The sequence below is a fragment of the Ursus maritimus genome, unplaced genomic scaffold (genome assembly GCF_017311325.1).
Source record: "Ursus maritimus isolate PB19 unplaced genomic scaffold, ASM1731132v1 scaffold_10, whole genome shotgun sequence".
NCBI classification, from domain to species: domain Eukaryota; kingdom Metazoa; phylum Chordata; class Mammalia; order Carnivora; family Ursidae; genus Ursus; species Ursus maritimus.
The window spans coordinates 69,034,414-69,053,791 of NW_024423344.1; the positions used below are offsets into that span (position 1 = coordinate 69,034,414).

General features: G+C 44.8%; 1 protein-coding gene across 10 annotated transcripts in view; it reads right to left on the reverse strand.

Annotated features, from left to right (window-relative positions):
- Positions 1-19,378, reverse strand: part of GGACT (gamma-glutamylamine cyclotransferase) — a 48,385-nt gene that overhangs the window by 26,613 nt on the left and 2,394 nt on the right. For 8 of the 10 annotated variants that reach the window (XM_040624283.1, XM_040624236.1, XM_040624264.1 and 5 more), the window contains exon 2: positions 16,872-17,045. The gene's annotated coding sequence lies outside the window, so the exon portion shown is untranslated. The remainder of the gene's footprint in view (positions 1-16,871; positions 17,046-19,378) is intronic. The other 2 variants (XM_040624240.1, XM_040624257.1) reach the window with 1 other exon arrangement.

A 19,378-nucleotide genomic window follows, 5' to 3' on the forward strand; every position in this document is an offset into this window, starting at 1 on the left:
AATGTGATTTTCAAAGGCCAAACATTCTCCAAGCAGTCCCCTTTTGCTATCTTCAGAATAAAAACAAATCTGCAGTAAACATTCCCTTACTTAGAACTCAGCTGTGCTGCTTACTGGGGGTGCTTTTCACACTCTTACCCGGGGCCCCGAGATGGGCAGAAGGACTGCCGTTGTGGGGACTGGCTTCAGGATCAGACAAGCCTGGGCAGTGACACTGACAAATGACCCAACCTCTGAGCCTCAGTTTCCTTCTCTGTCCAGTCACACAGTAGCGCTTCACGGAGGTAGGGTGGGCACCCCCCCAAGATAACACAGGTAAAGCGCCCAGCACCGAGCCTTGTGCACAGAGGTATCCAGCAAACGAGAGTCAGTTCGGGCTGTTATAACAAAAATACCCTGGACTGGGTCACCTTTAAACAACACACACTTATTTCTCACGGTTCTGGAGGCTAAGGAGTCTGAGATCGAGGCTCTGGTAGATTCGGTGTCTGGTGGGGGCCCACCTTCTGACTCAAGGATGGCATCTTCTCACTGCGGCCTCACATGCAAGATGGCCGAGGGAGTTCTCTGGGGTCTCTTGGAAGGGCACCAATCTCATTATGGGGGCTCCATGCTCACGACTCAGTCACTTCCCGAAGGAGGGAATTTTGGGGGCACACAAACATTCAGGCCATAGCACAGTTATTTTCTAGGAAATAGACAAATAGAAAAATACTAATTCTGCTCATAAGATCACTCTCCAGAGACTCTCTGCTCTGAGAAGGTACTGGAAACAGAGGCTTATTGCCTGCGGTCTTCTTCCCAGCCATGTGACATACTCGGATTCAAAAGGACTGGATTCGGGGCAGCCCTTGGGGGACCTCACTTAGCCTCACAGGGAGGAAATGCCCATCTTGCCCACCTCGCCGGCTCTGCCATAATACTCAAAGTACTGGATGCACACGGAAGCATGCTGAAATTTCGTTTTTCCATAAAATGAAAAGCCCCGTCCACCCCCGTGTGGTCCTCCAGTCGCATACATTTGCCACAAATACTCTAGATATTCTATTAAACTAAGGTCAGGGGAGGCTGACATCTTGATTTCCATTCTCACACATATGCTTTAGTTTTGCAAGAAAAGCAGTACTTCCTTGCATGCTCACCACCCTCTCCAAACCTCGTGACGAATAACCACGGCCGGACGTCTACCACACGCAGAGCCAGGCGAGCTTCTAGACACTTAAGAATATTAACTGATTCAATCCTTGCGGAAACCCATGAAGTAGGCTCCGTCATTTCCATTCTGCCCATGAGGAAGTGGGGACAGAGGGTGCAGCTAACCAGTGCCGACCTGACCGAAGTCACGCAGTTGGACGTAGCAAAGCTGGCCTGACTCCGGAGTTCAAGCCCTCACCCACCTACGAACAGCTACGGTCCCCCTCAGAACTCTCCCTTCCAGGGGCCCCAGCCCCGCCTTCACCCTTAAGCCTACAGAGCTTCCCGAGGCAAGCTCAGGGGCTCCAGATGGCGCTCAGGACACCCGTGTCCTGCACAGCTGTTTGCACTCCTATCCTGTCATTGCGGCCTGAACCCCTCCAACTTGTCCTGCTGCAGCTCCCGGAACCTCCCCGGCTTCCCCCTAATCCTAATCTTTTATTAGTAGCCGGCCCACCACGTGTATACCTTCCTGCCCAAATCCAGCCCACCCCTAAAATCTCAGCTCAGACCCTGCCTCTGTGCCAAAGGCTTCCCTGTAACTTAGCGCAATGGTCACATTCTGCCCTACATTCCGGTTACTTTCTCTTATTAAATTCCTGAAGGACAGGTGACACATTTTAACTTGATCCCCACAACGCAGCATGTGTGGAGAAAACGAATGAGTACATTTGCCTGGTTCTGGGAATTCTCAATTAGTCAATTATTTTCTCTAATTCGATCAGAAAGAAAGAAATGACCACAAAACAGTTTCCAAGCAGATACTTAGGTTAAAACTGCGTTCTCTGACAAGAGTTACAAGGATCACTAGCTCACTGGAGACACACGTATTGTGTACTTACTGCAGACCACAAAGCGGTCACCCCGCTGCTTGTCCTGGGTCTGGACAGTGGGACAGAGCTCGGTGTTCACCCAGAGCTTGCTGACACTGCGAGGACAGGCGTGAGCTATGCCCTCAAGCTCAAAGTCTAGAAGGAAGGTGGGGCATGTGCTCGGAGAACTCTACAGTGGAAAGGAGCCCGAAAACTAAGTTGTAAACAAGATGTACTGGCTGACTGTGCCCCCCTTGCCAAATTCATAGGTTAAAACTCTAAACCCCCAGCAGTTCAGAATGTGACCGTATTTGGAGACAGGGTCTTTAAAGAGGACACTGAGTTACAACAAGGTCTTCAGGGTGAGCCTTAATCCCATTTCACTAGCATCCTTAGAAGAAGAGGAAAACTGGACACACAGACCCCAGGGACGCTGGAGCAGGAGCGGCCACGTGAGGGCGCTAGGACAGGGCGCCCGTCCGCAGGCCCAGGAGAGAGCCCTCAGGAGAAACCAACCCTGCCCTGGACTTCCCGCCTCCACACGCTCTGTGGCTTCAGCCCCCAGCCTGTGGAACTTCGTTACACAACTGCTGTGCTACAGCTCATACGATGACATGGTCTCTGATACGACGGGGGTGACCCAGCACACATCCTAGGTGAAGGAAGTGACACGTAAGGTCACGTGTCGTTTGATTCTGGTATGAAATACCAGGATAGGTAAATCCGCACACATGTGGTTGCCAGAGGCCGAGGGGAGTGAGGGTTGGGAAGTGACTGCCCAGCATACACGGAGTTTTCTTTCAGGATGATGAAAATGTTCTGGAACTACATGGAGGTGGTCGTACCTCATTATCAAAGTGCTGAATGTCACTGAATTCTTCACTTTAAAAACAGTGAATTTTATGTTATGTGAATTTCATCTCAATAAAAACTCTAAATTAAAAAAAAAATCTTTAAAAAGATCTGCGTACAATATACTCGTAGAATACAAGGTGTTGAGTGACTGGGTGGAAGTGTTCGTACACAAAGGGAGAGATGAATTTGGCTCCTGTGTGATTTCGCTGGGAACTGACCCTGAAGGGAGGGCAAAGGTCATTCTGGAGAGGAAACAGGAGGGTGGGAGGGGTGACAGGAGGGCGGGAGGGGTGGCCTTCCCAGTGGGGAGATGGGCGGGACCTGGGGCACCTAGGTAGGAAGGTGGGGCTGGCAGAGAGGGGAGCCTGGGGTCCACAGAGCAGACCCCTGAAACACTAGTGATCCTTGTAACTCTTGTTGGAGAAGGCAGTTTTAACCTAAGTATCTGCTTGGAAACTGTTTTGTGGTCATTTCTTTCTTTCTGATCAAATTAGAGAAAAGAATTGGCTAATTGAGAATTCCCAGGGGAAGTTTCAACATATCTGTTTCTGGGCTCCTTCTCCAGAGAGTTTAATCTATTAAGTCTGAAGTTGGGAACAGAAACCTATATTTATAATAAAATACATTTTTTTTAAAGATTTTATTTATTTATTTGACAGAGATAGAGACAGCCAGCGAGAGAGGGAACACAAGCAGGGGGAGTGGGAGAGGAAGAAGCAGGTTCCCAGCGGAGAAGCCTGATGTGGGGCTCGATCCCAGAACAGCAGGATCATGCCCTGAGCTGAAGGCAGACGCTTAACGACTGCACCACCCAGGCACCCCTAAAATACAACATTTTAAAAAACTCTCTCGTGGTTAATCTTTTGGGAAGCCATTTATTTCTCTGGGAGTCTTTCCCACTTAGGGACGGGGTTTTCCCCCCAGCTTTACTGAAGTATAACCGACAAATTAAAATTGTGCGTGTTTAGGGGGCACATGTGAGGATCTGACACATGTACACACTGTGACATGATCACCACCAAGCTCGTTACCACACCCCTCACCTCCCAGAGTTACCGTGCACGGCGGGGAGGGGGGATTCTCTTAGCAAATTCTAAGAATATGATACATTATAGTTCTGGTCACCCTGCTGCACATTAGATCCCTAGAGCGTATTCCTCTCAGCTGGAATTTTGTACCCTGTGCCCACCAGCTCCCATTTCCCTCTCCCCCTAGTCCCCGACAATCACCCTTCTACTCTCTGCTTCTAAGAGTTCAACATTTAAATTCCACATATAAGTGATATTATACAGTGTTTATTTTCCCATGTTGGGCTAATTTCACTTAGCATGACATCCTCCAGGTCCGTCCATGTTGCTGCAAATGGCAGGATTTCTTTTTTTATGGTTGAATAATATATACATAGATATAAGTATACCACACATAATAGGAATAGTATATAAAATTCTATCATGTTATATATATAATTCCATATATAATGGAATATTATACACACACGCACTTTATTCATCTGTTGACAGACACTTAGGTTGTTCCATATCTTTCCTATTGTAAGGTCCTTTAGTTTTATGCAGATGCTACTTTAGAATTACTAATTTTGGGGTGAAAAAGGCTTCATCATGCTCTGTATACTTTAAAAACAGGGAAGGCAGGGGCACCTGGGTGGCTCAGTCGTTAAGCCTCTGACTTTGGCTCAGGGCGTGATCCGGGCATTATGGAATCGAGCCCCGCATCAGGCTCCTCCACTGGGAGCCTGCTTCTTCCTCTCCCACTCCCCCTGCTTGTGTTCCCTCTCTCTCTGACTGTCTCTCTCTGTCAAATAAATAAATAAAATCTTAAAAACAAAACAAAACAAAAAAAACAAAACAGGGAAGGCATACTAATTCACTGCACAAAATTTTCTAGAAAATTTTTTTTGCTTAACCTTCCTTCATTTATATGGAAAGTTCAATTAACCAGAAAAGCAAATTTTCCAAATATTTAACATTTAACATGTGTGGAAACCTGTATCTTTAAAAATAAAATGCTTTAATTGTCCAAGTGACACAAAAAGGAAAAATAATACATAAAAATAAAGATAATATAAAAAAGATCCTAGGAAACTAAAAGGTGGTCCCTTCCACGTGTAGTACATATTAGGCCTTTAAAGTGCCCCATCATTTTCTGTAACTGTGAGAGGATTCCCTGAACAATATCGCCGAATACAAATGTTCTAGGAGCATCATGTTTTTAATCTCTTATGACTCAAGGTCAGCCTTTACTACAAACATTAGGCAACAAGAATAACCATGTTAAAAATGTGGAATAAATTACATTTTTTACTTTCAACACCTGGTGTCACCAGCATAACACAGTACAGGGCTCTCCAGGCTCTGAGCTGGGTGTGCCCCGGGGTGGTGGCAGCCGGGCCTTCCTGGGGGAGGGAAGCCCAGAGGTTCCGGTCACACCTTCCAGAGCATGATTTAACCACTCCCCCAGGGGGCCGAATTCCCAGATGACCCAGGGTGAAAGGACAATCTTTATGCCTGTTTTTAACTTTAACCGTAATGATGCGAGGGAAAGACTGGAGTGAAATAAACCTGAAATGCTTTTTCTCTCTCTATAATGTTCTACAAGTGATGGCCTGTGCACGTCTCCCTCCCCAGTCCTGCGGCCCTGTATGTCTACTCCCCAAATTCACATGTAAGCTTGTTTAGATTGGCTTGCTGATGACATGCCTGAAATCAAAAATCCAAAATCTCTGTGAAAACATCATTCTTAAGTAACTGGTGTTCAGGTCAAACTTCAAACGAAGGGGGGACGTCAGGAAGGAGAAGCCATCCTTCTAAAGGTCCTGACTAAAGATCACAGCGTTGACCTCCAAGAGCGATTGTCTAGCACGGTAAAGCCCCGGGCAGTTCGGCCCGGCCGCCAGGGAACCGAGCAACCGTAACTAGGCGCAGTTAGGGCCGAGTACCGTGGGTGAGATAAACCGAAGGCATTTCGCACAGCCTGAGCCTGTGTTTTAAAACGAGGTAACTGCCCAGTGGCTCTTTCTTTCCTGCAAAACTCTCTCCAGAAGCGGGTTTCCAACCACCGAGGTCCGTGCGCCAGTCTGAACAGAGCGTCACGGGCAAGCAGTGCGGCCGCGGCCTCCGCACCACCGGTGCCCCAGGCCCTCCTTCCTCCCCCCACCGCTCCCCGGTATTGCTAACGCGGTCTCTTCCTTCTTCCCCACTGACTTTATTATCTTGGATGCCGCCTCCTAAATGGTCTCGCTGCCGCTAGGCTTGCCCTCACCCACCGTCCCCACAGTCGTGTGCAGCACGGTGCCCTCCCCGTTCCCGGCCTGGGCTCTGGGGGGCACCCGCTCAGACGGCCCCATCGATCCTGTCCCCCGTGATCATGTCCTTGCGTGACCGCTGCCCCCTGTGCGCAGGCTCAGTTTAGTGACCGGCTTCAAGTGAACACAATACAGAGGAAGCCATGGGCTGTGACTTCTGAGGTGAGCTTATGAAAACTGTGGCGTCCATCTGGGGGGGCTGTCTGGTGCATTCTCTCCCTCATACCCCTGGCTGTCAGGGAGGCCAGCGGCCATGCTGTGAGACAGCCACGCGGAGAGGAACTGAGGTCTCCGCCAGGAGTCGGCAAGGGCCCAAGGCCTCTGGCTATCACGTGAGTGAGCTCCTCCCCCCGCCGGCCCGGAGGCGACCACAGCCCCCGCCAACACCCTTACTGCGGCCTTCCTTCAGGACCCTGAGCCAGAGCCACGCAGCCACGCAGCCCCCAGACTCTCCCCAGCAGAAAGCAGGGAGTAACGCACGTTGTCTGCAGTCACTGACATGGGGGGTAGTTTGTTACAGACAACACATTCAAAAGAGTCAGGTCTAAGTTACTGCATGTGGCTCACACAGGCCAATCACGCTCCAGCCCCATTTTTCTCTTCAGCCACATGCAGGCCACGCCTGACGCTGCTCTGTGGCACGTGGCGTCTGTCCCCCTCCTCGCTCATAAGGCTGCCAGGTGCCACTGGCCCTAAGTAACTTCTTCCTTCCTCAACACGTTCCTGGCAAAATTCTCCTCATACTTCACAGTTTCCAGGTCACTTCAAGCATCACGTCCCTGTGTAACTGACTCAGCCACTGAGTCCTCGGAATGCACCTCCTTGCTTTCTGGCACAAGATGTTCCACACTCATCTTGGACTCTGTCCCAGGCCTGGAATCAGCCCTTCCTCCCAGGAGCTCTGGCTCCCACCTGCGGCGGAAGATGGTATTTAGAAGCCAAGATCTGAGTGTGAGGTGTGCTTGTCAGTCTTGCAGTGTTATCTGCCCAAGCAGGCTCCCTCGGTGGAATCTAAACTTACATACATGTAAGTACACACACATATTGACATTAGTGTGTACTGAAAACCACGAGTTTACACCCACACACCTGACCTGACCCACACCACAGGGTTCATCCTAGTTCTCGAAATTTCTGTATTGGCAACTCCCTGCAACAGCAGCAAACCTGACTCACATTTTCTTTAGTACAGTTAATTATGTGATCTTTCCATATGTAACTAATTTCCAATTTCAGTGACAACCATCTCCCCTGCAGGTAAACCCTCCTCTTGCCACTCAGGCTCGGACACCCCACATCAAGAAGAACCACTGAAAAGACAGCCCACTCACCCCACTCAGCCTGGGACTCCCCATGCAAGGTTCAAGGGGTGGAGAAAGTGACTTCATCTCTCTCTGGGAGGAGCTGCAAAGCTGCACTGCACAGGTGCACTCGCAAGAGCACAGAAAGACTTGGTGGCATCTGTGTAAGCCGGGCCACCAGGCTCCTCTGTGTCGCTGCCAGCATGTGGCTTCCATTCTCGAGGACCTCTTACAAGAAAAGATGGTTGACAGTACATTGGCCATCATGTCTTCATGCACAGGAGCAGGAACCATGAAGGGCAGGGTGGGGAACAAGACCGACTTCCAGGTGACTCAGGTTCCTTCCTTTGCAAAACTTCCCAGAAGTCCCCGGATTTCTGCTTCCTGTCCTTTACCATCACTCAAGGCACACTGTCACTCTGAATAAAACTGCGGGGGCGCCTGGGTAGCACAGCGGTTGGGCGTCTGCCTTCGGCTCAGGGCGTGATCCCTGCGTTGCGGGATCGAGCCCCACATCAGGCTCCTCCGCTGGGAGCCTGCTTCTTCCTCTCCCACTCCCCCTGCTTGTGTTCCCTCTCTCGCTGGCTGTCTCTATCTCTGTCAAATAAATAAATAAAATCTTTAAAAAAAAAAAAAAAAAAAACTGCGGATCAGTAACTAAGGAAGGAGAGACTGGATATTTGGTAGTGAGCACAAGTTCTGCCACTCCCACTTCTTTACTTACCGGTCAACGCCCTGCTTTCAGGAATTACTGAAGACCTTGAATGAATCTCAGAAGCATTCTTGACTCTCACCTATTGCTAGATTTTTAAATTCCCACAGGAAGTCATCCTAAGGGCACAGGAACTCTGAGAGAAGCTTAAATGGCTGCTCAGATGCTGTATCATGACATCTCTATTAATCTAAACATCCCATATGTGAGTCAATGTTGCAATGGGCCTTTCCAAGAGCTTGCTGATGCTCCAAGAAAACCAGCACCTCTGAGGACACGTTATAGCCCTTTACCTGTGTAAGAACACTAGGCAAGGAACAGATCAAAACTCCAATCCCAACCAGCACAGAGTTCAAGAGAGATGGGGGCGGAGGGCAGTGAAAATAGTCCTAGCTCTCTGCCAAGCCAAAGGAAAGGGAGAAAGAAAAAGGGGAAAATAATATGGTGGACGATAACCTCAGATATGGGGGGGGGGGTACTGGCACATGAGAACCACTCTTTTGGAAGTCCTAGAGAGACTCATCTTGTAAAATCACCAGGAGGTAAGCCTTGATACATTTCAGATGAATTCATCTGATTTTTTCAGATGCTGTTTCTCTGAAAGGAAGACCCAAGGACTGCTATTTAATGGAAAGGCACTACAGAAGTTTTTCTATTTATAAATTATTATAGCAGTGTAATTTCTTGATATTGTTCCAACATCCTCCAGATCATGGATGTATAATGTTATTTCTGGAAGCAGGAGAAAGCATGGGATATGAGGAACGCATATACTTCTGCAATAGATAAGTTTCACTTCACCGTCAGGTAAAAACCTGCTACCCTTTAGCTATGTGACCTGTTCAAGGTGTTTCATCTCTGTGAACCTCAGTTACATCACCTAAAAATGGGAAGAATAATGCCCACCTCAAGGATTAATATACAAGGATTATATGAAATAACATATATAAAAATTCTGGCACACAGTGATTTTAATAAGTATTAGTCCCCTTCCAAGAGAAGGGCAAATCACAGAATTACTCTAAGGACTAAACCACAGAATGTGTCACAGACATAAAAATGCCTGGCATATAGCTTGTATGTCCAATAAATGTTCCTTCCTCTTTCACTTACGCATCCACACAAAAAGCCATATTTTCTAACATGGTTGGGAATGGTGATCTTTATAATGAAGTTTAACCTTTTATGCCCAGAGCATAGTTGTATAAGCCCTCTCTGCGTTAGCACACGCTGTAGACTGACAATGACGCCGCACACCCGTGTTCATCGCAGCGTCACTCACGACAGCAAGGAAGTGTCTGTCGACAGATGAATGGATAATAACATGTGGTATCTACACACAGTATTCAGCCTTAAAAAGGAAAGAAATGCTGTCACATGCTACAAAATGGATAAGCCTCAGGGACGTGACACTAAATGAAATAAGCCAGTCACAAAAAGAAAAATTCTGTCTGATTCCACTTACACGAGGTACAAGAGTCAAATTCACAGAGACAGAAAGTAGGGTATGGTTGCTAGGAGCTGGGGGAGGAGAGGGCAGTGGTCTCTCAGGCACACAGTTTCCGTGTCGCAGGATGAAAGAGTTTTCGAGGTGTGTTGTACAACGCTGTGAATACACTTAACCCTACTGAACTGTATGCATAAAAATGGTTAAGATGGTGAATTTTGTTATTTTTGTACCACACTAAAAAATGAAATTATTTTTTAAGTGCTATGACTTGTAAGCTTTCATCATAATGCAGGATCCTCATACTGATTAATTACAGACTGTGCAACAGAATAATCTCTGCAGTTTGCTGTCCAGAGATGAATCCACGTCAAGCCTCTGGAGTTATTCTAGAGTCCGCTTTCTTAAATAAATAGCTGGGATTTGTTAGGATTTACGTGCTAAAGGAAAAAGTGAAACTTGATCTTTCTGTGTATAATATGTGGTATTTATCATCAGAGAATTTCAAGATGTGAAAGCTGGAAAAAACTTTTAAAATTACATTTTAAAGGTGAAGTAGTGAAATCTAGGCTGTAATCAAACTAAATGATTTGCCTAAGATCATACAGGTAGTAATTATGAATAGAGCCGGAAAGAGAAAACATCTCCTGATTCCCCTACAACCCTCTTGTACAACTAGGACTCCGCTCTCCAGAATGCCTCACCTCGGAACGCACTGTTTAGTACGCTGCCACCAGGGGGCAGCAGGTGTATTGGTCTGATATTCTAAAACCCCAACTTAAGGCCCCAGTACACTTCTATGGCCCCTTCCTCCACCCCCCAATATATATGTGCATTTATAGAACTTTATTAATATCAACAGGAATAAAGTTTAAAGAACATCTATAATAAGTTTTTAAACAAAACAAAGACTTAGGTCCAATGGAGGTAACAACCTTTCTCTTCCTTCACTATTTTTAATTTGTTCTAATCCTAAGTGATGTAAGGGTCAATTACCATTATTTTTAAACCAAAAGTGACTTAGCCAGGAAACCCATCCCATTTCTTTACATGTTGAACCAAATTTTCCTAACACGTGGCCTCCCAGGCTTCATACCACAATAACCTCAAGCCCATCGGCAACTTGTCTTCCGTCTTCCTTTCTTCGTCAGGCTGTTGTTCTTTCTAACACCCCTGTGTTACAAAGGAAGGTCTGTCAATAGGCCTAACCCTTCAGCAACTTTTCAGAGTTGTTAAATGGAGTTAAATGGAGACATTCTAGATGACGGTAATATCCACTCTGTTTTTAAATGATACTACCAACTGGAAGCTCAAACCATTGCTGCTACTCGGTGAGATGTGACAAGGCCGTCCCCCAGCAACGACCCTGTGCACCCTGAGACTTCCATGGTTTCATCTAATTTGAGAAGGGAGGGACAACAACACCAGCAGTGATATTAAGTAATTAATCCCGGAGGCAGCTCCACACTTTCAGGCAATAGCGACCAGTGACTGCGGTCCCTAAATCACCCAAAGAGAGGCCCATGATCTTTATTTCACAAATTTCAAATGGTTTTCTTCCTTGAGCTCAATATGCTTTAATAAAGCAAAAGGTATTCAAATGCAAGCTTTCGCTACTGCCTCAGACACATGGGAGCAGTCCATTTTTAAACTACAACAGTGCTGCGTTCCCTGTAGTTAAAAGGCATCCAAAGAAATTACTCTCTGCTTACATCCAGTTGCTTTCATGTAACTTACTATTCACAGATCAATCTTTTTCTTTCTTAAATAAAGCTGGGTTTTTGTTGTTGTTTGGTTTATTTTTTTTTTTTTTTAGAGGCAGGAGTTTGTGGGGGAGAAGAGGGGCAGAGAGAGAGAGAGAGAGAGGGAATCTTAAGCAGGCTCCATGCCCAGCACAAAGCCCAATGTGGGGCTCCATCTCACAAGCCTGGATCATGACCCCGAGCTGAAATCAAGAGTCGGATGTTTAACCAGCTGAGCCACCCAGGTGCCCCCTTCTCTGATCAATCGAACCTAAGATAAAACTGATGGCAAAAGCAGTTATGACACTACTGGTCACAATAAAACGGAAATGAGACGTGCACTAGACGCACGTAACGAATGGGTTGCTGCAAAATGCATCATGTATTCAGATAACATCCCGTATTCCTTTGCCAAATATGACGTGTCAACTGGGGAGACTTAAAGTCTCCTCTATAAATAACATTCTGGTTTTAATTTAATATTTTCCATATAGAATATTTACCATATTTAAATATGGAATATCGCCAGAAAACCAGAAATATTTTTATAACAGGCATATAAAGTAAATTTAATTCGGTAATTTATTCGAGTTACTAAAAGTAACTTTTACAATACTCAGAAAACTGAAATCAGATAATTAAAAAAAAAAAAACCCACACACCTATTAGGAGGTCTTAAATTAAAAAAACCCTGATAATATCAAGTGCTAACAAAAATATGGAGCAACTGGAACTCTCATACGTTGGTGGTAGAGATGCAAAATGGTGGGGTACAGCCACTCTGGAAAAGTTTGGCAGTTTCTCAAAACGTTAAGCATACACTTATCATATGACCCAGCGATTTTGCTCCTAGGGATCTGCTCTTTAAAAGATGAAAAATTTCGATCACACAAAAACCTATATGCCAATGTTTGCAGCAGCTCTATTCATAATCCCCCCAAACTGTAGAGAATCCAATGTCCTTCAACAGTGCATGGATACATCAACTGGGGTATTCCCATAAGACAGAATACACTCCTCAGCAATAAAAAAGAATACATACATGGAAGAAACTCAAAGATGTTGTCTGAGTGAAAGAAGCCAGTTCAAAGGTTGTATACTATTTAATTTCATTTATGTGACATTCTAGAAAAGTCAAAACTTTTCAAGATGGAGACACATTCGGGCACCTGGGTGGCTCATTGGTTAGGCATTCGCCTATTGATTTCAGTTTGGGTTATGATCTCAGGGTCCTGAGATCAAGCCCCACATCTGTGCTCAGTGTGGAATCTGCTTGGGATTCTCTCTCTTCCTCTCTGCTTCTGACCTCATGCTTGCTCTCTCTCTCGCTCTCTCTCTCTCCCTCCCAAATAAATAAATAAATAAATAAATAAACAAACAAACAGATGGAGACCAGATCAAGGGTTGTCAGCAATTAGGGGGAGGGGAAGGGTTTGACTTACAATGGGACAGACTGAGGGAGGGCTTGGTATTTTTTGGTTTTGTTTTCTGGCTTTTTTTGGTGGTGGAACTGTTCTGTAAAAGAACTGTGATGGAAAGTTACATCAAGCAATTTTAAAACTTGCAGCATTATACAACCAAAAAGGCCAATTTTACTTTATATAAATTCTAGTAATAATGAAAGTATGAAAGTATGTAACTACTCTAAAACAGAGTTAAAAATAAGAGGTAAAAGTAAGAATAAGAGAACTCTGAAGTAAGCTAATGCTTGGCATACGTCAATATTTATTACTAAAAGCAACTTAGGAGATGTAAAAACCAAAGACAATGAATGGGCTTTGTTTTGACTCTGGTTTGAATAAACCAACTGCACAGACCTTTTTAGGCAAAAAGGGATATTTGAATACAGTATTAGATGATATTAAGGATTTTTCATTCATTGTTAGGTACGACTATACTTACGTAAAAAACTAAACTTTAAAAAAATTCATACTAAAATATTTAATGATAAAATGACATGATTTCTGGTATTTGCTTCAAAATCCTCCAGAAGTAAACAAAAAACAAAAACTCAAAAAAACAAAGGGAAAAGGGTCATTTGGAACAAGTGTGGCAAAGCTAGGATGAGGCATGGGTTTCTGATGCTGTGTTGGTTCATGAAGGTTTAAGGTTTACTGTGTTCTACTTTTGAGTATGGCTGGAAATGTTCATAATAAATGCTAAGAGAAAAAAAGAAACAGTGACTTAGTCTTTATAAATACTCCCCAAAATGCCATCTAACTGTTCTTTATTCATTTATAAGATACACTACAGTTGACCCTTGAACAACGCTGGGGTTGAGGACAACCAACACCCTGCATTTGAAAAATCTGAGTGTAACTTCAGACTCCCCCAAAACTTTACTACTAAGAGCTTACTGCCAACCAGAGGCCCTCGTGATAACATGTGTGTCAACTAATGCGTGTTTTGTATGCTATGTGTATCATATACTGTATCTTACAATAAAGGAAGCTAAAGAAAAGAAAATGTTATTTAAAAAATCATGAGGAAGAAAAAATACATTTACAATACTGTATTTAGTTAAAAAAAAAAAAAAGCTGCATGTAAGCAGACTCAGGAAGTTCAAACCTGTGTTTTCAAGGGTCAGTAGTGATTTCCCTTTATAGTTTTTATTAGGCTTTTATAATCTGTATTTAACTTTACAGAAATCCAAGCTGAGGGAGAAAGAGTCCAGGCAGTTGTGGCTCTTCTCATGAATAAGGGCTTCATAATGGCACAAGTAATGCCTTAAAGAATGCTTTTTCAAATCTCATTTAATGCTCATAAATTAGTAAAATCACCATGAGATGTAGAAACTTAATAATTTTCATTAACATATCTACTGCATAGTCCTGAGTGCAGGTGACAACAGCAGGAAGAGGTAATTAACACTCACAAGTTTAAAGACAGACGCAGTAACAGGAACACATGGAGGAGAGGACGGCATAATAGGAGAAGTTCTAATTTACTCTTTCTCTAATTTATTCTGACATAACTCAAAATATCAGAGTTCCAGTAACACTCTCCACCAACTGGAAATATCTTTCTTACTGGTGGCCTATTAAGTGGAAGACACTATGGGGGAATCAGAACAAGGACGGTGGGGTTCTCATCCCAACAGAGTTAATGTATGAGAAATTGCTAAACGGTTTAGCACGAATTTTGTTTAAAATAGTCCAGCAGAGTTTAAGGCTAGTGTGCAAAAACAATTACACAGGCAAAAATAGCAGAGAAAAGTAAAAGGCTGAAGAGCTGCGAGCAGCAAAAGCCCCATCGGGGTGCGGAGGCAAGAGTGAGCCGTGGGGAGGAAGGGGCACAGGAGTGAGTCAAAGGTTCTGACGGCTGTTCAGTGCAGCTCATCCGTCTCCTGTCACCTAGAAGCTTCTCTTCCCAACGCTGAGGAGAGGCCCCAAGCGTCTAGCTCACCACGTCAGCACAAAAGAGCAGAGACACCACGCCAGGAGAATTATTAGCACCTGGTAGTAACCAACGGACGGTCGCAGTGTCTGCAGAGCTGCTTTGATCCTGAAGCAGCTACTACACCACGAGGTGCGGTGACTACGCGAAGGCCTCCCAAAGATCCCCAGAACCTGTGACCATGTTAGCGTGTAGGCACTTCCCCGATGTGATTAACGTTAAGGGCCTTAAAATGCAGAAATTATCCTGGATTATCCAAACGGGCCCAATCTAACCACATGAGTCCTCAAAAGTGGAGCTTTCCTGGCTGGGAGTGAAGAGAGAGCGGGGACCACGGCGGAAGGGTAAAGGGATGAAATGCTATCTCTCAAGGTGGAGGGAGGGGGCCGTGAACCAAGGAATGTGAGTGGCCTCTGGAAGTGGGAAAAGGCGAGAAAATAGATTCTCCCCCAGGGTCTCCAGGAGGGGACACAGCCTCACTGATGCCCTAATTTCAGCCTGGTGAGACCCGTGTGGACTTCTGACCTAAAGAACCATAAGACAAGTAAATATCTGTGTTGTTTTAAGCCATGAAGTTGGTGCCACCTTGTTCTGGCAGCACTAGGCAACCCTTCTCCTCGTCGCTAGGCCTTTGCCTCTGCCCCCACCCCCTCTCACTTCACAAGCAAGCGCACTTTCACCGGAATTAAAAGACAAGATCTTCCACATCTCACATCTCTGCTCAAAGGTCTCTTCCTCAAAAAGTTCTCCTAAACCTACTTGCCCAGCCCAGGACAGGTCATGACCCCCTCTCCATACACTCACTCCGCACCTACCCCTCTCCAGCTCAGTGCTTGCCTGACTGCAGATATTCTCTCCTTCAGAGCTTACGTTTATTGAGCATTTATTAAATACTAAGCACCACGAGAAGGATTTTTCATGGGTTTTCTCATTCAATCCTCCCAACAAACCTATCGGGTAGACGCAATTATTGTCCCTCATTTTTTAAATTAGAAAGGTCAAAATCACCCAGCCAGTACATGGCAGAGCCAGGATTTGAAGTCAGGTGGTCTGACACAGGAGTTGTTGCCCTTAACCAGAGCATCAACATCTGTCTCCTGTGTGAGAAATCTAAGTTCCAAGATCCTGTGCATTTCTTAACACAACACCCACCATGTTCAACACAGAGAAGCTTAATAGTTGCTGAATATGAACAAATGGGACAAAGATGGTTTTCCCCCCTACTGTTCTTTTTTTTTTTTAAGAAAAACTTTTTTATTATGGAAAGTCAAATCTATACAGGAGTGATGACAAAATGATTCCCCAGATCCCCAAATCTCAACTTCAACACTTATCAATGTAGGGCCAAACTTAACACCAACACTTAATCAATTTAATATTATATTATCTAGTAGAAAGAGCCCCCTTCAATATTCTTTTTTTAAGATGTACTTATTTATTTGAGAGAGAGAGCATGCGCACAAGTGGGGGAAGGGGCAAAGGGAGAGGGAGAGAGAAACTCAAGCAGACTCCACACAGAGGGTAGAGCCCTACAGTGGGCTCGATCTCACAACCCTGAGATCATGACCTGAGGTGAAACCAAGAGCCAGATGCTTAACCAACTGAGCCATCCAGGCGCCCCTCAATATTCTTTTACAGAATCCCATGTTCCTAGTTCTCGTCACATGTTCATTTATCTGTGTTACTAAGACTTTAAAAAAAAATCTTGAAATAGATAAGTCTTTCCAAGCAAAACATAAATCAAGGGAACTGTAAAGGGGAAACTGATATTTTTTCCCCTATATAAAATTAAATTTTCTGCAGAGCATAAATATTGCAAAGTTTCAAAAATGGAGGCAACAGTCGTAACACATATGACAAAAGATTAGTATCTCCAATGTATAAAGAATTCTTACAAATCAATAAGAAAAAGACCAATAACATGTTATCTGGAAAAATGGGTACAGGGGTGAACAGACAGTCTCACCTACTAATCTTAAGCAACAGAAAGACAAGGACTTCCAAGTAACACTATTTGTCAAGATACTTCTCTGGTGCTCCAGGATTTAGGCGTAAGACACACTCTAGAACAGAGTTAAAACAAGTCTTACCTGTAAACTTGTTTCTTCAAAACTGGGTCGCCCTGGAATCCAGCACCACAGTAAGTGTGAGAGCTTACAAAGCTTTTGAATTCAGAATCCTTCCAAACGGGACAGCAGGATAAGTATTCCCACCTCACAGGGTGACGAGTAGACCATGGACCAGGTATCCAGCTCTCAGTCCTGCTGGGGGATGAAGAGGAAGGCGAGTGAAGAAAGCTGAGTGTTTAAGAGACAAGGGGCTTAAAAACAAAAACAACCCTCCCAGCCCCTGCCAGATGGCATCTGAAACCCTGGGCCTGGGCCCAGAAAGGAAAGTATTTCTATTCAGTGGGAGAATGTGATCCGCCAGCCGAGGGGCCACAGGGTGGCTTGAACAGAGGGGAGTTACCACTGACCTAGCAGAGGGGTTCAAAGTTCTCAACATCCTTGAGAAATAGCAACCATATCCTCTCCTTCAAGTAAGGAAAATAAGATGAGAAAGGAAAAAGTATATTTTCAGCGATCAGGCAAAGCCTATTTTAGGAATATTGAGCCTCTTGGATGAGGGTTTCTGAGTTTTTTAAAGTCATAAAATTATATTAAAAAAAACAATTCAAATCACCTCTGAAGTACACTTGCCAAAAATGGCAAAACTGAACTTAATTAACATAAACCTTTAGATCTAACCTCCAGCTTACAGGAAATACAGGGGTAGAGGAGAAGCTAAACCATTCTATACAAAAAGCCAAATAAATCCAAAATGTGAGGCATCTATAGGGAGCCAAGGCCCACCAGTAAATTATTGACATTAAAGAAACTCACTGGGACTGCGACAGACCACGGTCAGCAAACTCAGGCCCTCAGGTAAGTCTAGCCTGCCAGGGGAGTTTAAAATCTTGAAAACAAAATTCTACTGGGACACAGCCACGCTCATCCACGTCCACATCATCTATAGCTACTTTTTGCAGGAACGCACAGTTGAGTAGATGAAAACTGAGACCACACGGTCTACAAAGCCTGCGAGAGTTAGTGTTTGGGGCTTTTCACAAAGTCTGCCGAACCCCTGTCCTAGATTAAAAGAGGTAACAGCTAGGGGCGCCTGGGTGGCACAGCGGTTAAGCGTCTGCCTTCGGCTCAGGGCGTGATCCCCGCGTTGTGGGATCGAGCCCCACGTCAGGCTCCTCTGCTATGAGCCTGCTTCTTCCTCTCCCACTCCCCCTGCTTGTGTTCCCTCTCTCACTGGCTGTCTCTCTCTCTCTGTCAAATAAATAAGTAAAATCTTAAAAAAAAAAAAAAAAAAGAGGTAACAGCTACTCAACAAAATACCGCGTGTGGACCTTGTTTGGATTCCAACTCACACAAACCAACAGGAAAAGTAAGTGCATTTTTGAGGCAATCAAGGAACTTTGTGGACTGGGCCTTAGAAAATATTATGGAATTACTGTCTATACAATCAGGAGATGACAATGGTATTAATGCTATACGAGAAAAAGACCTTTGGTTGGAAGCTCATACTGTACTATCTAAGGGCGACGTGATATGGCGTCTGGAATTTAAACTGTTTCAACAACAAAAAAGACAAAGCAGATATGGCAAAGAAATTGTTTTAACAAACTGTTCGATCTATTTGTGGAAATACAACGGGGACGTTCATTGTACTAGTCCCTCTGCTTTTGCGTTTGCTTTAATAAAAAAGAAAAAAAACCCCAAGCCTTCATCAAAAAGTAGAGTTTATTAAGGATGCCTGGTGGCTCCATTGGTTAAGTGTCCAACTCTTGATTTCGGCTCAGGTCATGATCTCAGGGTTATGAGATCGAGTCCCGCGTCCAGCTCCATGAGGCTCTCCCTCCTCCTCTGCCCCTCCCCTTTTTTTTTTTTTTTTTTTAAAGTAGGGTTTACAACCAGACAGCCTTTCTCTTCAGGCACCTCCCACCTCACCCATTCTTACACGCAGTCCAGCCTCGGCACACCCGTTGCCCTTGTATTTCTGAGCACAGTTACATTGGAGACTCCTTATCTCTGTTCGCGGTGTCTGCCACCAGGAATGCCCCATTCCACTCCTTAGCCCAACAAAATTCTACTCCTTGCTCAAAGTCCAGCGCAAATGTGACCCCAGCCAAGTCCTCCACTGACATCTCTCTGCGCCCCAACAGACAATTGCCTCTTTGAAATTTCTTTCGTCCTTCTTAACCCTTTTAGCTCTTTACTGTCTGTTACTTCATAATGCCAAACAAACCCTGAGACCCCTAGTAACTGGTTCTTTTCTGTCATTCCCCTGGAGGAGTAGAAGACCTTGGGCCCACTAAGCTCTGCTATACAGATCTTAGGTCCAAGGGCAGGTCCAACCTAAACAAAGCTATCCTACCCTGGGCAGCTTGACTGACATGAGTGAGACCTTCAATTAAAGAATGAACTTCCGTTAAATGAGAGGCTGGTCATGGTTACCTGGTGCTCTCTTAATAAAATCTCTAATTGCTAAGGTTTGCCTCTGACTAGAGAATGTTCTAGAGAAGAATGCTAAGCTCGCTTGAATGTGT